Source organism: Marmota flaviventris, chromosome 4 (genome assembly GCF_047511675.1).
Source record: "Marmota flaviventris isolate mMarFla1 chromosome 4, mMarFla1.hap1, whole genome shotgun sequence".
NCBI lineage: Eukaryota > Metazoa > Chordata > Mammalia > Rodentia > Sciuridae > Marmota > Marmota flaviventris.
The window spans coordinates 44,742,385-44,747,669 of NC_092501.1; the positions used below are offsets into that span (position 1 = coordinate 44,742,385).

Sequence of the window (5,285 nt, forward strand, 5' to 3'; positions counted from 1 at the left end):
TGAGAAATTATGTAAGCACCTACTATGGGGCTGGACTTATGTGTAGCTGTGTGAAAGCCATCCATGCACGAGGCCCTGGGTTTGATCCACAGCATCTCAAAAACAACAAACCAAACCACTCTTGGTAGGTCTGATATTAAACATCCCCTCTGTCCCCATGGTGTCAAAAGGTGCCTCAGTGGATGATTATAAGTAGAAAACTAGGGGAGAGGAATCAGGTATTGGCAGCTTTTCCATTTTTATTTGTGTGTAGGTTTTTATATAAATGTTAAGCATGCAAAGCAGGAATGCAGATCAAAATGTTTCAGTGAACAACTTTTGGCGATTCAACTGTATAATGATTATAAAGGTCTGCTTTTTTTTTTTTTCTTTTATCTTTTTTTTTTTTTTTTTTGACCATGACAGCATTTAGATTTTTTAAAAACTAAGTTAACTTCTTACTGACAGCCATTAAATGTCGTTTGTAGAATTGTGATCATACAGTGGATTTCACTCACTATGCCTTTCTGAGTTGTCCTACATGCTAGTGCAGATTTTTAATGCTGTCAATCTTCTGGGCTGCTTTCATGAATTTGCTATTAAAATATAGGAGGCCAGGCACTGTGACACATGCTGATAATCTCAAGTATTCCAGAGGTTGGGGCAAGGGATTGCAAGTTCAGGGGCAGACAACTCTGCAACTCAGTGAGACCCTGTCTCAAAATAAAAACTTAAAAAGGCCTGGGGATATAGCTAAATGGTGGAATGTCTCTGGGTTTAATCCCCAGTACCGAAATAAATAAATACATGAAACTGTTAAAATGATATATACACAAGTATGTTCTTGAAGCATGTTTTATATTGTGGAAAAAAGAAACAGTCCCTTTGCCCATAAATAGGGCACTGTCTGGATAAATAATGATATACCCATCCACAGGATACTTTGCAGCTCCTACATGGAATAAAGTAGTTTTATGTGTACTCACTTTCATAAACTTTTTCCAAATTTTTAGTGATCTCCCAAGATTTGATGCTAGGACTGAGGTAGACATGAATTTAAAAGCAAAATATTTATTATTTGATACCAGGTTTATATTTTTTTCTCCATACATACTAACAATACAAGGAATATGTAGAGAAGAAATAGGAAGTGTCCACCATGCTATGGGAACCTAACTGGAATTATTGGGTAGAAGAAATTAGTGACAGAGAGGAGTTTGATGTTTTGCATTTTATACTTTATTACTTTGTCCTCTAACATAACAAGAAATCAAAGTGTGTGTGTGTGTGTGTGTGTGTGTGTGTGTGTTTCTAATCTTAAATTCATAATATTAGGCAACCAATCCCTAAATTTGAGCTATAAGAATTTTTGTGGATTTAAGTATTCTTTGATAATTTCCCACTGAGCTTAACTACTGTGGAATGTCCAACCAAGTATGAGAAATTCAATGCATTATTTAAATAAACCCTTCCTTCTAGCCCAGCTCATCTGGGCATCATAATCCCCATATAAGCTTTTTAAAAATTAGATCCTAGGGGCTGGGGTTGTTGCTGAATGGTGGAGTGCTTACCTAGCATGCGCGGTATGCTGAGTTCTATCCTCAGCATCACATAAAAATAAATAAAGAAATTAGGGTGTTGTGTCCAATTTATATATATATATATATATATATATATATATATATATATATATATACATATATATATATATATATATATAATTTTTTAAAAAAAATAAATATTAGTCTTGGTGACAGATCTGATGACTCAGAATCAGAATGTCTGTGCCTGAGGCTGTTATCTTACTGTTCGGAAGGAAATGGAATGTGAAGATTATTGATTAGGTAATTATGTGGGACAATTGCACTGAGCCAGGAACAGAAAAGGCAGAGACGCAGACCTGGCCTGCAGGTGCTCCTCCAAATAAACCTGATGGGGACTCTTGATGGATACAGTCATTCTACCAGGCTTGGCAATTAAAGTGTTCCATGTTAAGCAAGCAAGGTACTCCAAGTACTCAGAGTTCACAGATTTGTTAGGGCTGTACCTTTATTTGTATTTTCACTAAAACTATTATTTGTTGCACTTGTCTCAGTTTCTGTGTTCTAAACTGGAGGAAGGTGGGGGATGATTAGAAGATCACCAAAAAACTCACCCAGCTTTTGGAATGAAGAACCCCCCCCCCTCGAGTTTTCTTAGCATAAACACAACAGGATGTAGTGTGTTATTATCTAAGAACCAGGCTGTGCAGAGGCAGACAAGTTAGATTCTACTCCTCACCCCTCTTTGTGCCAGTTGTGTGACTTATCTGCAAGTTATCTGCAAGGTTCTTGACCTCTTTGAACCTGGATTTCTTGATCTGCATAATGGACAATGACTTGCTTTAAAGACGTTTAAGGAAAGATCAGAAGTGGCAAAGAGTAGAAGTCAATCAATCAAAGCTCAAGAGCTGTTTATTAGTACCACAACAATTACTAGAGCATGAACTCCTTAAAGGTTAGACACAATGTGTGAATATGTGATTTCCCTTTCCTCTTTCCCTACAGTATACCTAACACTAGTAGAGGGCCACTATAAGGGATTGAACCCTGGTTGTTTCACATGCTGGGCCAGCACACCACCACTGAGCTGTGCCTTCAGATCCCCCCCCCCAAAAAAAAACAGATATACATGATATAGATATAGATATAGATATGGATATAGATAGATATAGATAGTCTACAGATCTGCAATTTTGTCTACTACAGGTTGTCCTGGTTCCCATCCCTCCTGGAGTGCAAGAGTTCAATTCTTTTCGCATGTGCAAGCTGCTTTTCCTAATCTAAGTCCGTTCTTAGGACTGCTTGTAACATTTACTTGGTCCCTCATTAACAATGAGCTAAATAAAATCTATGGCACATGCTCATTTTCTATCTGTATGACAGCCATGAATTTATTTTCTTTTGAAAGGCGTCCTTTAATATTGCTGCTACTTTACCAAAGCAGTGGATTTCTGTGGAGGGCAGACACCTTGCCTGAATCTCCCTCTCAGGGTCAGGTGGAGTTGGACAGCATTAGAGTTAATATCTTGTCCTTGGGTAGACAGAAAAGCTCCCTAGGAGTCCGGCTTCAGGTCCTGTGCCAACAACCTGCGGTGACAAAGAGGAAAGCACTTCTCTCAGAGAAATGGGCTCATAAGGAACCTCTGGACCCCCGGGCAGCGTCCTAGGGCTACATGTCTTCCCCAAATCCCCTCCTGTGCAAGAACACCCTTCCTTCCTGGGGTGGCGCCCTGGCTGGAACCTAGAGATTAGGTCTTTGGGGTTTCTGAGATCCGCGAGGTGCCATGGGAATTCTGGAGGGAAAGAGTGTTTTGGAGCCAGAAAGCCCCAAGCCGCCCAGGAATTTTGGCTCAGACTTGGAGCATTTCCTCCTGGGCCGGCCTGGCGCTCTCCTGGGGAGAGCGGCCTCCAGCAAACTGGGCGCTGACATTTGCCAGGCCAGCACCATGGGACTCCTGCTCTGCGCACAGGCTGGGCTCGCCCTGCTCCGCGCCAAGGGCGCATTGGCGGGTGGGTGGGACGGGGGCGCGGGCAGGGAACCCAGGAAGACCGCGGATGGCAAGATAGGAATGATAGAGGCAAAGAAAGAGGGAGAGGGCGAGGGCTAGGGCGACTGAAGGGGAGAGACAGCGGTGAAAAAGTAGAGGTAGAAAAGGGTGGAGAAATGAAGATAAGAACAAGTTCTAAAGGAGAGGGGGAGCCTAAAAAGAGAGAAGGAAAGGCTGAGACAGAATGAGGCTTTGGGGATTCAGAAAAGCGATTTCCTCCATCAGGCTGTGGATATGCTTTTGGAGCTCAGTGCTGGCCAGCGCAGCCTCTTCTGCGCCTTTGCGCGCTTCCATCAGGCGGCCCTCGGTGTCCTCGTGGCTCAGCACCTCCTCTTCCTAGCATGCTTGCAGGTTGCACAGTCTCCTCCAGCCCTTCGCGCTCGCCCTGGAGTGCGTGCTTCTCGTTGGTAGCTTCCCCCCCGCCAGGCACAGGTGGCTAATCTTCTGCTCCTTCAGCGCCCAGAAGCGGGACAGCTCCGAATGCTTCTGGCACAGCACCAGCAGCTCCGCTTCCAGCAGCTTGTTCAACTGCTTTAGCTCCTGCATGCGCTCTTGAAGGTGGCAAAGCGGTCTTTGAGTTCCTGGAGCTGCACCTTCTCCTGAGTGCGGATGGACTTGAGGTCGTTGCTAATGGCGGCTACCTGGCTCAGGTCTAGGTTCTCCAGGCTGTGCATCAAGGAGCCTGAACTGGACGAGTAGCTGCAGCGCACAGAGAGCCAGGAGGACACCAGGGCCTAGTAGTTGGAGTAAGCAAAGCATGCTGTGCTGTAGCCTCTGCTCATGCAGGAGATGTGCACCTGGGGAGTCTCCACATAGCACCTCTTGTAGGAGGTCTAGGCTCATAGCTTAAGGAACTCATGTTGGCGGCCAGTGCCCCCCAATCCCCCCACCCCCCACCCCACCCCCTGGGTTTGATTCACAGCATCTCAAAAACCACAAACCAAACCACTATTTTTAGGTCTGATGTTAAACATCCCCTCTGTCCCCAAGGTTCAAAAGGTGCCTCAGTGGATGATTATAAGTAGAAAAGTAGGGGAGAGGAATCATGTATTGGCAGCTTTTCCATTTTTTATTTGTGTGTGATTGTTTCATGTAAATGTTAAATATGCAAAGCATTAATGCAGATCAAAATGTTATAATGAACAAATTCTGGCAATACAGCTGTATGATGATTATAAAGGTCTGCTATTATTTTTCTTTTTTTTTTTTTGGACTGTGGCAGCATTTTGATTGTTTACAAACTAAGTTAACTTCTTACTGACAGCCACTAAATGTCATTTGTAGAATTGTGATCATACAGTGGATTTCCCTCACTATGACGTTCTGAGTTGTCCCACATGCTAGTGCAGGTTTTTAATGCTGTCAATCTTCTGTGCTGTTTTTATAAATTTGCTATTAAAATATAGGAAGCCAGGCACTGTGACACATGCTGGTAATCTCAAGTATTCCAGAGGTTGGGGCAAGGGATTGCAAGTTCAGGGGCAGACAACTCTGCAACTTAGTGAGCCCCTGTCTCAAAATAAAAGCTTAAAAAGGCCAGGGATATAGCTCAATGGTGGAAAGTCTCTTGGTTTAATCCCCAGTACCTAAATAAATAAATATATGCAACTGTTAAAAAGATGTATGTTCATGAAGCAAGTTTTATATTGGGGGGAAAAAGAGAAACATGAATAGGGCACTTTCTGCATAAATAATGGTATGTCCAACCACAGGATCC

At 43.1% G+C, this 5,285-nt stretch overlaps 1 pseudogene; it reads right to left on the reverse strand.

The window, feature by feature from the left end:
- Positions 1-3,721: 3,721 nt before the first annotated feature.
- On the reverse strand, positions 3,722-4,427 carry LOC114108500 (neurofilament light polypeptide-like; annotated as a pseudogene).
- Between the last annotated feature and the right edge of the window lie 858 nt (positions 4,428-5,285).